General features: G+C 42.4%; 1 protein-coding gene across 5 annotated transcripts in view; it reads left to right on the forward strand.

Annotated features, from left to right (window-relative positions):
- LOC139229925 (putative RNA-binding protein Luc7-like 2) overlaps positions 1–12,831 on the forward strand; it is an 80,548-nt gene that overhangs the window by 13,650 nt on the left and 54,067 nt on the right. For 3 of the 5 annotated variants that reach the window (XM_070861563.1, XM_070861564.1, XM_070861567.1), the window contains exon 2: positions 10,991–11,061. The exons of the other annotated variants lie outside the window; for them this stretch is intronic. The gene's annotated coding sequence lies outside the window, so the exon portion shown is untranslated. The remainder of the gene's footprint in view (positions 1–10,990; positions 11,062–12,831) is intronic. 5 annotated transcript variants of the gene reach the window in all.

Below are 12,831 nucleotides of genomic sequence, written 5' to 3' on the forward strand. Positions count from 1 at the left end.
AACTTGCTCTTTGATTTTTTTTCTGCCAAAGTGCATGACCTCACACTTTCCAACATTATACTCCATCTGCCAAATTTTTGCCCAATCACCTTAGCCTGTCTGTCCTTTTGCAGATTTTTTGTGTCCCCCTCACACATTGCTTTTCCTCCCATCTTTGTATCGTCAGTCAAAACTGTATCAATTAAATTTGTCTGTCAAAACTATCAATTAAATTTGAAACGTGCTGTATGCATGTGTACCATTTACATGATGCACAGCAGCAACTCGCCAAGGCTTCTTTGACTGCTATTCCGCCACCTTTAGTAATTCATATCTGCAGTGCAGCTGCCTCCTGACTTCAATTTTTTAATCTAGTAAAGAGAACAGTCTCCACTTTAAACCTTTGCAGCTTAAAGCAACAAAACTTTTTCCAATTTTCTCAGTCTTCCCTTGCTTTCCAAAAAGCATGTTGCCTATGAGTGGGATTATCAAAACGCTTTATTGTAGATTTACAGAAAACTGAAGCAGTATGCTTTGCATTGCAAGATTGCCTTCATTACAATGGATGTCAACTGTAGATTACTGGAAGTATTTGGATTACAATGTTCACCAGGGGGACCACCTTCATTGGAAGTAGGGGCCAAGATAACAGATGCACTGATGTGTTGTTTGCTCATGGATGAGCCAATACACTTGTAAGATGCATCCTCAGTTAGAGAGATCCTCGAATGGAAAGCCTTGTGATCTGACTCCTTCTCTAGGGGACACAGTGGTGTTGCCATAAACAGATAAGTTACACATCTTGTCTGAATTGGAAACAAGTAAGTTCCATAGAAAAATGAATAAATAAAACTTCCTCAGTAGTCTGAAAAATCTCAAATGTATGACCTATAATTTCTCTAGTCTGGAAAAACTTGAGATTCTGTTTCCAACTACATAGTAGCTCCAAAGAGAAAAGCAAATTCATCTTTTCCTAGGTGTACAGAACTTGAATTTGTGTTTTTGTTTTGAAGGAAAGATTGACATCACTGCAGTTCATCAGATGGAATCAGCTGGCAACCATTGACCTGAAAGACATTTATGCCATATCGGGAAATGATGAAAGTATTTAGGGTTCGTGTAGAGCAAGTCCATTGGTTTTACCAGGTTTTCATATTTGGCCTTTTCAGAGTGCTCATGAAGCATTTGGCCCTTTGTAAAACCTCTGTTATCTCTGGAATTAAGGCATATCTATACTACTTGGCTAATTAAGGTCCTATCCAGGTTGCACAGATAACTCACAAACCACACCAGTTCAGGACTTTCACTTCGTACAGGCCTGATGTCCAATAATCCTTGGTCTAGGCTGGGTGCGTTAGCACACAATTCTTGCACCTAGCTTCAGATCCAGCTCACATTGACCGGATGAATGTCACCTCTGTGTTGAGGTCATATGTTTTGGCAGTCAAACCATTAACTTGTGGTCACAGCCCTACAGTATTAAATGCCCACAAACTGGCATTCTCTCACTCAAAAGACAGTATGGGAAATGGAAAATTCGCAATTGTGCAGTAGGGTTGCCTGAGGTCAGAGATTAAGGCACCTTGATTGTGTAGAAAGAAGGAGTTTTACTTTGTATTTTGCACTTCCTGATCTGGCTATTAGGTTTCCAGAGTCGAACAGTGTAATCCTGAATAATGTTGATTAGCTCAATAATTTACAAAAGTTTATAATAATGCAAACAAGTAAGACTTCTGTGGTATTGTTACTGGATTGCTAAAGGACCATATCCCAGGTATGCTGCTTTTACAGATACGGGACAATGTCATGAGTGGATCCTACGGTTGATGGCAATAGCCATTTTCATTGGGTAAGATGCAAAGATGTTTATGCAGTTCTTGCAAATGAACTTGTACAGTAGTCTCTGAGACACTAACCAGCAAGGTAAGATGTTTGTATCAAAATAGAACTGTTTAGCGGTTTGTAAATGGATGTTGTACTCTGGTAACTGCTGATCACACTAACTGGAGCTCCCGTCTTCAGGGAGAATGGGCCAAGCCTCACTTTGGCATTGTTCGTTTGAGCAGTCTGTTTTATTGGACAACTGTTCTTGAAGGAAAACATTAGTATTAAATCAGATTCTGTACAGGCAGTATTATGTGATGAGGTATATGAATGGGGTACTTATTGACAGCCGTGCTAATATGTGTATTGATGGGTGTTAAACCTTTTGATGTTTCTACTCAGTGCCTTATAGGAATATAGAATATGGGAGCCAACTCCCTGAACAACAGATTAGGTTACTGGGAGATGTATCTTTGTAAAGTCATTTGTAAGATCTGAGCAGAGAATATACTCATTGACCATGAACTGACTGAAGGAGCAGTTATAGTTGGAGGATCACAGTTGGTAGTTCTGTTCCGAGCATCCACTGGATGACTTGATTCTTGAATGGGTCAACCTGACCGAACAGTGCTTTATTCCACCAGCGGTAGACACTTTGACTTCATGTTAAAAGCTTCTGAAAACTTCATGTTTAAAAACCTTTAGTGCTAAATGAATGTGCCTTGTCCACTGGTGACTGCTGGGATGCAACATTCATAGAAACATAGGGCCCAAGTTTCCACATGATTTGCGCCTGATTTTTAGGAGCAACTGGTGGAGAACGGACTATCTTAGAAATCGCAATTCTCCACTTTTTTTTCTGCAGTTCTAGTCAGTTAGAACAGTTTCACTTTGGAACAGAATTTTTTCTTCAAAAGGGGGTGTGTCCGGCCACTGACGCCTGATTTCAAAGTTTCCACAGTGAAAACGTACTCCAAACTAACTTAGAATGGAGCAAGTGAAGATTTTTGTCGAACTGAAAAAACCTTGTCTACACATTAAAAAATCAGGCGCAGGTTACAAATTAGCCGTCCAGAACGAGGTGGGGAAGGGAAGTCATTAAATTCTATAATAAATCCTTATTTATACTTATACAAATATTATACAAATAAATCCAACCTGAATAAAAATTTATAAGCAAAGAAAAGATTAAATAAACCATCTTCCTACCTGTGTGAAAGTGCTTCAGCCAGGGAGAATGGTGCAGGAAGCCTCACAAGTTGAGGCTGCCGTTCGTTCGACGGCAGTGGGGGAGGAGGGAGCCGTTCCCGACGGCGGGCGGGGGAGGGAGGGAGGGAGGGAGTGCAGGCCCGACCGACCGAACGCAGCTGGGGGGAGGAAGCCGTTCCCGACGGCGGGCGGAGGGGGAAGGAGACAGTGAGAAGGCTGCAGGAAGCCTCACAAGTTGAGCAACCATTCCCGACGGCGGGGGGGGGGGAGGCCGTCGGGAAACAGCTGCCTCAACTTCTGAGGCTTTCTGCAGCCTTCTCACTGCTGCAAGAAGCCTCAGTGCTGATCATGGAAGGTTTTATTAAAAAACCTTTTATTAAAAAATTTTCAGAATTTAAACAGCTACAAAGAACTACAAAAATGGCCGAGTGCCAATGTTTCCTTCGAACGCTCCAACACACACGCGCAGGGTTGCCGGCAGGAAAAAAACTTAATTTAAATGGTACCCGCCCCCTCCCACTTACAAAATCGGCGCGAGTGGTAGGCTCCGCCCCCCTGGGCGCCACGCCAAGCAGACATGGACCTGCAGGGCGCTCCAGAATCGCGCGGTTTTTTTTCGGCGTGGAAAACGCCCGCCCAGCTCGGAGGGGCGCCCGTTTTTTATCGTGTGGAAACTTGGGGCCATAGAAACTAGGTGCAGGAGCAGGCCATTCAGCCCTTCGAGCCTGCACCGCCATTCAATAAGATCATGGCTGATCATTCAACCTCAGTACCCCTTTCCTGCTTTTTCTCTACACCCCTTGATCCCTTTGGCCATATAACGTGAGGGTCATATCTAACTCCCTTTTGAATATATCTAACGAACTGGCCTCAACAACTTTCTGTGGTAAAGAATTCCACAGGTTAACCACTCTTTGAGTGAAGAAGTTTTTCCTCATCTCGGTCCTAAATGGCTTACCCCTTATTCTTAGACTGTGACGCCTGGTTCTGGAACTGTTCAGCAACGGGAGCATTCTTCCTGCCTCTAACCTGTCCAATCCAGTCAGAATTTTATATGTTTCTATGAGATCCCTTCTCATTCTTCTAAACTCTGGTGGATACAGGCCCAGTTGATCCAGTCTCTCCTCATATGTCAGTCCTGCCATCCCGGGAATCAATTTGGTGAACCTTCACTGTACTCCCTCAATAGCAAGAACATCCTTCCTCAGATTAGGAGACCAAAACGGAACACAATATTCCAGGTGTGGCCTCACCAAGGCTCTGTACAACTGCAGCAAGACCTCCCTGCTCCTATACTCATCCTCTAGCTATGAAGGCCAACATGCCATTTGCCGCCTTCACCAACTGCTTTACCTGCATGCCAACTTTCAATGACTGATGTACCATGACACCCAGGTCTCGTTCCACCTCCCCTTTTCCTAATCTGTCACCATTCAGATAATATTCTGTCTTCCTGTTTTTGCCATCAAAGTGGATAACCTCACATTTATCCACATTATACTGCATCTGCGTGCATTTTCCCACTCACCTAACCTGTCCAAATCATCCTGCAGTCTCTTAGCATCCTCCTCACAGCTCATGCTGCCACCTAGCTTAGTGTCTCTGCAAACTTGGAGATATTACATTCAATTCCTTCATCTAAATCATTCCATTTGGGTTTATTAACCATTACTATCTGCCCTGTATGGCTCAGACACATAGACCATGTACAGTAGACACCTGAACTCGCTGGAGAAATCACCAACGATGTCTCCGCAAGATCCTGAAAATCCCCTGGGAGGACAGACGCACCAACGTTAGCGTCCTCAACCAGGCCAACATCCCCAGCATTGAAGCACTGACCACACTTGATAAGCACCGCTGGGCAGGCCACATTGTTCACATGCCAGACACGAGACTCCCAAAGTAAGTACTCTACTTGGAATTCCTTCACGGCAAACGAGCCAGAGGAAACGTTACAGGTCACCCTCAAAGCCTCCCTGATAAAGTGCAACATCCCCACTGACACCTGGGAGCCCCTGGCCAAAGACCGCCCTAAGTGAAGTAAGTACATCCGGGAGGGCGCTGAGCACCTCGAGTCTCATAGCCGAGAGCATGCAGAAATCAAACGCAGGCAGCGGAAAGAACATAGAAACATAGAAAATAGGTGCAGGAGTAGGCCATTCAGCCCTTTGAGCCTGCACCGCCATTCAATGAGTTCATAGCTGAACATGCAACCTCAGTACCCCATTCCTGCTTTCTCGCCATACCCCTTGATCCCCCTAGTAGTAAGGACTACACCTAAATCCTTTTTGAATATATTTAGTGAATTGGCCTCAACAACTTTCTGTGATAGAGAATTCCACAGGTTCACCACTCTCTGGATGAAGAAGTTTCTCCTCACCTCGGTCCTAAATGGCTGACCCCTTATCCTTAGACTGTGACCCCTGGTTCTGGACTTCCCCAACATTGGGGACATTCTTCCTTCATCTAACTTGTCTAAACCCGTCAGAATTTTAAACGTTTCTATGAGATCCCCTCTCATTCTTCTGAACTCCAGTGAATACAAGCCCAGTTGATTCAGTCTTTCTTGATATGTCAGTCCCGCCATCCCGGGAATCAGTCTGGTGAACCTTCGCTGCACTCCCTCAATAGCAAGAATGTCCTTCCTCAAGTTAGGAGACCAAAACTGTACACAATACTCCAGGTGTGGTCTCACCAAGTCCCTGTACAACTGTAGCAACACCTCCCTGCCTTTGTACTCAAATCCCCTCGCTATGAAGGCCAACATGCCATTTGCTTTCTTAACCGCCTGCTGTACCTGCATGCCAACCTTCAACGACTGATGTACCATGACACCCAGGTCTCGTTGCACCTCCCCTTTTCCTAATCTGTCACCGTTCAGATAATAGTCTGTCATGCGGCAAACCAGTCCCACCCACCCCTTCCCTCGACGACTGTCTGTCCCACCTGTGACAGGGACTGTGGTTCTCGTATTGTACTGTTCAACCACCTAAGGACTCATTTTTAGAGTGGAAGCAAGTCTTTCTCGATTCTGAGGGACTGCCTATGATGATGATGATCTGCTCAGAGTTAGCACTTGCCTTTTTTAAAGGGTTTACCGAACATCATGCAAGCCTATCATTTCCTCGGGTAGGAAATTTATTTGGTAGGTACGTGGGTTCAGGTAAGTGAGTAGGAAATCACATTTCTTATGTTCGGGCAGTATACGTCTGTGATATTTGCCTAAAGTTGTGTCTTGAGTTTCTTTTATCCCTGAAATTAATTACGCAAATTTGTCTTTCCCATCTCTTTTCCCCCCCCCCCCACCCCCGCATTGCAAATCAAACGTCTTTTTCTGTAGAAAGAAAATATTGTAAAGCCACATAAGAGGTTACTGCACAAGATAAAAGCTCACGGGTTTGGGGGTAATATATTAGCATGGATAGAGGATTGGCTAACTAACAGAGAGTCGGGATAAATGGGTCATTTTCCGGTAGGGAAACAGTGACTAGTGGGGTGCCACAGGGATCGGTGTTGGGTCCTCAACTATTTACACTCTATATTAATGACTTGGCTGAAGGGACCGAGTGTAATGTAACCAAACTTGCTGATGATACAAAGATGGGTGGGAAAGCAAATTGTGAGGAGGACACACAAAATCTTCAAAGGGAGTATAATGTGGGAAAATGTGAGATTATCCACTTTGGCAAAAAAAATAGAAAAGCAAATTATAATTTAAGTGGAGAAAAATTGCAAAGTGCTGCAGTACAGAGGAACCTGAGGGTCCTTGTGCATGAAACACAAAAAGTTAGTATGCAGGTACAGCAAGTAATCAGGAAGGCAAATGGAATGTTGGCCTTTATTGCAAGGGGGATAGAGTATAAAAGCAGAGAAGTCCTGCTACAACTATACAGGGTATTGGTGAGGCCACACCTGGAGTACTGTGTACAGTTTAGGTCTCCGTATTTAAGGAAGGATATATTTGCATTGGAGGCAGTTCAGAGAAGGTTCGGTAGGTTGATTCCAGAGATGAGGGGGTTGACTTATGAAGATAGGTTGGGCCTATACATATTGGACTTCAGAAGAATGAGGTGTGATCTTATTGAAACATATAAGATAATGAGCGGACTCGATAAAGTGGATGCAGAGAAGATATTTCCACTCATAGGGGAAACTAAAACTAGGGAACATAGTCTTTAGAATAAGGGACCGCCCATTTAAAACTGAGATGAGGAGACATTTCTTCTCTCGGAGGGTTGTAAATCTGTGGAATTCTCTGCCCCAGAGAACTGTGGAGGCTGGGACATTGGATATATTTAATGCGGAGATGGACAGATTTTTGAGCGATAAGGGAGTGAAGGATTATGGGGGCAGCAGGAGAGTGGAGCTGAGTCCATGATCAGATCAGCCATGATCTTATTAAATGGCGGAGCAGGCTCGAGGGGCCAAATGGCCGACTCCTGCTCCTATTTCTTATGGTCTTATGTGGCTTTTAAAGAGCCTCGACATTCTAGGCAGATTGAACCAAGTATGTTTGGTAGTCAGAGAAACACTTTATTTTCATTGGGAACAAAAGCGTTACTGAGCATTACCAAACTGTGATGTCTTCCATCTATGCCTCCAAGACAAGTGATTTATCGTGAATGTACTCGTGTCGCCCAGTGGCAGGAGTCAAATATTGAAACTAGTCTGTTGGCCTTTTAATAAGGTCTGCTGGTATGAACAATTTAAAATGGCACATTCCAGTATCTAGTAGTTTTTACATGTGCAAAGGTAGTGAATATGAGATGGTTAACTTTCCAAAGTATTCATCTGTTTCATTACCCACCTGAGAATGATTGAACTAAAGTCTTCAGACAAACTGTGGTGAGATCTTTTCTTTAAACCAGTGTTGTCCAATAAAAATTGCTGACTAGTCACCAGTGTGTCTACGGTGACACCATGTTAGCCACATGCACTAATTTTAGTAGAAAACGCCTTAACAAACACACAATATTTAACAAACATCTACCATCATTTAGTAACCAAGGAAGTAAAGCACTCACAATAATCAGATGAAACACACTATTCTTTTTGTCGTACTATTTTACCAACAAACTCACAAATGTTAAAATACACTTGCACACACTATGCAAATGAATATTGACATTGCAGGCCAAGGGCAGTGTCTATTGCTCATTTTTATACTTGCAAATCAAAAATCCATGCGGCGTGTGGCTAGTATAGACAGCACTGCTTTAAACTGACACACTTTGTAACCTTGGTTAAAATTCTTGACTTATTAGTTGATCTCCCATGGTATTGCACACGGGAAGTCAAGACCATTGTAGACTTCAGGTGAAGCAGAATTCGAGGTTTTATATATGTGGACCAGGACGCACCGATATAATTCAATTCCCATTTTAAGGTTGTTCATTCTGTCCTTTATTTTTATATTTCTATTATAAATTCTTAAGACTACGTTTATAATGAAAACTGCTATATAAACTTATCACAATGTAATTTCACCCTCCTGTCAGTAGTGACACTACAGCACCCCACAGGCGGGAGGATGTAACTATAGCACAGCTAGTTTCCATAGGCTGTTTCCATTATAAATTTGGCAAAGTAATTAATAATGGAAAAATCTGACTGTAATTATGTGCAGAGTTAAGAATTTTAATATAGATTTTTCCAAAGTCACTAACCAACTCATTAGTAGTTTTAAGCTAGCAGCGCACAACAATTTGATGTGAATGTGCATTAACAGCTAAAAGTAGTGCACAAAGGAATTTCACTGTCCGTTACTTTAAATACCAGTGGTGTAATAGTTGGCTCCCACCTCGTTGGATGCTGTGCACCTCTTTTTGGTGAGATTCAGTTTTGTTCTGCTGCCCCCTTATTTTGATCTCTGAAGAATAGTGCTAAATGTATTATTAAAGATAGGAGCCCTGTATCCGTAGATTTTTTTAAAATCCACAACATTGGTCAAAACACACATTCGGAAAAAGAATCAATTCTGAACAGCAAATGAACCCATTTAGTGGAATGGACTGTTAAAGGAGAAGGAACTGGTGTTGAAAATGAACGTTCCAGGAAGTCGTCTAAGGTCAGTCCGACTGCCATTTGTAGCATGTTGTTGAATCCTATCAGATAATATTTGGATGCCAGAATTGGTTCTATGATCTAGAATCCAGGTGCACAATAGTCTTTTACACGAACATCCTGAATAAAGTGACATTTAATTAAGCTGAAAGTACTACATTTTCATGTGAGTTGTTGTGGACGTGTTGGTGTTCGTGAAGTGTTTCGAGAGGAACTTTTTTAATAGAAATGGTTCAAGCCACGTGACTCCCACCGCCTTTTTAAAAATTCTCTGTGCAACCTGTGTACAGTTATACATTGCTTGTGCTGATGGTGCAATTAGTTGATCCATTTTTTTAAAAAATGTAAATGTAAATGATTCTACAATAGAGGCCTCTATCATTCTATGGTCAGCATCCACAGTGTACCACGTGCTGAGCTCCTATCTCCAACCATATTGCCCAGGGAATTGCCAAATGGAGGACAGGCACTTTCGCGTAGGAAGGCAGGTGAAAATAACCATCAGAAGTAGCTTCTCGGGGCTGACTATGGCAGGAGCCAAAGAGTAGGTCTTCAGACGTGCATTTTGGATCAGAGAAGTTGACACAGGAGAGGAGAAAAATGACTGAGAGTGAGCATTTGTTTCCTGTTTCTCCATTCAATTACTAGGTAACCTTGCTTTATACTTTCTGCAGCGTTTCCACATTCTGTAGTCTCATGCCCACTGTTTTTGGTTGTTGCTGGTTCTGCGATTCAGCGCTGTTCTTTTTGCTCATGAATAAGGAAAAGCATGGTTGGGGGCGGGGGCTTATCTGACATTCATGGCACAAGTGAAAGGGTTCTATTTAAACCATATATCCTATCATAATGGATCTCTTGCCTTTTGGATGCTGAGCTAGCCTGACTCCTGCTCAGTAGAGAATAAGAACAGGTACAGTGCTGAATCTTGGTGGAGTGTGAATGGAGACACATGGAGTTAGGGGGTTTATCGAGGGGATGACCGGCTGGGATACGAGTACAATTCATTTAATCCTGTGGCTGCCCATTAAAACTGTAGGTGTAACTACTGAGCTTTTGATTTGGGATCAACTGTTTGAAAACGTAACCTTTTGAGTCCTGGTCAGTGGAACATTTTATGCATCTGCAATGATATAGTGTTCCTTCTGCACTTGGTTATCTCCATTTGTCATCGACATCTGTATTGGAACCATTTTGGAACAATCCCCGTCAGTCGACAAAATGAGGAGTAACCAATTGTCGAGCACACAGGTTCTCGTCCCACCTTCTCTCCACCTCCCTTCAAATTACAGACATCCGATGTAATGTGCAGTTGACCAAACTAGAAACAATCCTTTATTTGCAAGTCAGTTGATTCCTGGTGTCTGAAAATACTGAATACAAGCTGAGTATTTGTTAATGCATGATTCAACAGTGGCCATTCTTAATAACGATGGTTTAAAAAAAGATCTAAAAGACCGGATTAAAGTTACGAGTCACCAATCTTTATTTCTGATTGTGTATAACATCTAATGCTGTTTTTCTGGTTTGGTGCCGGAACTGAGCTTGTATAGAAAGAATACAAACTTTTCCGATTATTTTTCAAAAGTCCAGTGCATTTCTAATGGGCTTTTTTGGGTGGAAGAAAATCCGAATTTACTTAGAGATACTTAGTAGTTCAGGTACCTGGGGAAAAGCTGGAACTGTCTGCGTGAGGCTCTGTAAACTGGCAGTCAAAATTTGATTATCTAAACTGGAAGGAAAGGACTCCTTTTATATTTAAAGCATATGGGTTGCATATAACTACCAAGGTATTTTTTTCCTCCCTTCCAGGACATGTAATATTGCAGTTAGATGCATTGTTGAAATTGCTGGGCGTTACTCTTTTTTTTCCTATACAAACTGAACAATTTGGCCCCTTGTTTTATTTATAAAGGTTCAGTGTATCTTTGCCTGCCTACTTCAATCTGCAAGGGAGTTACAGAAACACCCCGCGTTCATCGAGCCGTGAGTCATGACTAATTTTTCCAGCTGTGTTAATAAATGTGGACAAGGAAACGGTCAATTTTAATAGCTGCAATATACAAAGATGCGGTGTACACAACAATGGGAAATGAGTAGACTGCAATGCAGTAGCAACTCTGGCCAGACCAATTTGATATGTAGGTTTACTTCAGCTTTGGGGGAAAACAATAGAAGGGATACTACTGCTAAACTCCAAGCAGCAATTTGAGACCACAAGATTTAAACTGGGACCAGTATTTACTGGACATGTGCTGTGATTTAATTGCATTGTTTCCTCATATCAAGAAACAAAATTCTGGAGCAGTTTGCCACATGTTTTATTGCTCTGGGCTTAAATGCAGATTTGCCAAACCGTGGGTCATCCATGAGTTTTTCACTCACTGCAGCTGTTTTTTTCCAGGGTGGTGGTGGTAGCAAAAAAGAATTGTCTTGGCTGTACAGTGCAGCTATAGCTGCAGGGCCAGCACTCAAAGCTCGCATATCTAAAACGAGCAATCATCTCGACTCGGGGTTGCACTTTACAAGTAACGAACATTGCATGAAATGCGATTAGCATCAAAGATGATGGGTGATTGTGGCAAAAGGCTGAATTTACTGGCAGAGTCACCACCAGTATTAGTCAAATTGTTGTAAAGAAGACACAACTGTAAAACCTGATGATACACATCTAAATAATCTACCATGGCATATCCTGCAAAATGAAGTATCCATACTTCATCAGGTGCACATGAAAGGAGGACTATTCAGCAAAAGGTGACTTTATACCATATTGTGGGAACATGGAGACTGTTTCTTCTCCCCCTCACTGAGTGCAGCTCTATAGGATAGGGAAGGTTTTACAGACTGATTGGCTCTATGCACACATCCTTCCTCGTGGAGGGAAGGGAGAGGAGATCTTTTGTGTTGCCAGTTCAATCCTATTTTAGTCTTAAGTATCCAAACATAATTTTCTCCCTAGAATGTGGGAGACGGTGTCAGATGTGCTAAGGAGCTTTGTTTCTGTAAACCTGTATTTGGAAATTCCTCGTGGGCAAAGCTGCATGGATTCATCAAAATATAACAATTGATCCCTGTTGCAGAACTAAAACGTGAAACGCCCATCCCTCCCATTAAAATGATACAGATGTTCTTGCTCATTCTCCTGGTCCACAAGGGAATTTCCTCCACGCTGTACCTTCTCTTTAGTTCTGTTTTTTTTTGCAGTACCTTGCCACCTAGTCGTTTTTTTTAAATTGTGAATGCGAACCAGTTTAGAAAACTTCACAATAAGTGCTTTGATCAGTTTGTTTGAGTAATGAAGTGAATACAACTACAGCATGATGGTTTCTATTGGTCTATGATTTCCCACCACAGTGCTGGAGTGTTCCTCGTTACCTCTGCATGGAGAACATCTGGAAATAATCACATCATTTCTGACCACTTTTCACTCTTAGGAGTTGAAAACATTGAGGTCTTTTTTTGTGCCTCTCTCTCCTGCTAAACCCAGGCATCAGGAGCTGTCCCTTTCTCAGACTCCACAATCTGGATGGAGAGGAGCAGCTCACTACCATTCCAAAGACAACCAACTTACATTTGAGAGCATTCTGTCCATGTTAAAAGCAGTGTCTCCACTCCATGTGTATTCTAAAACTGCTCATCCAGTGCAACCAGATTAGTACTACAAAAATCTTTGTATTATGAGCAATAAAATTTACTCTCTGATATTATGATGGTGGGAGATCATTCACTGTGCCTGACATTCTTCAGAATCTT

Source organism: Pristiophorus japonicus, chromosome 19 (genome assembly GCF_044704955.1).
Source record: "Pristiophorus japonicus isolate sPriJap1 chromosome 19, sPriJap1.hap1, whole genome shotgun sequence".
In the NCBI taxonomy this organism is placed as follows: Eukaryota; Metazoa; Chordata; class Chondrichthyes; family Pristiophoridae; genus Pristiophorus; species Pristiophorus japonicus.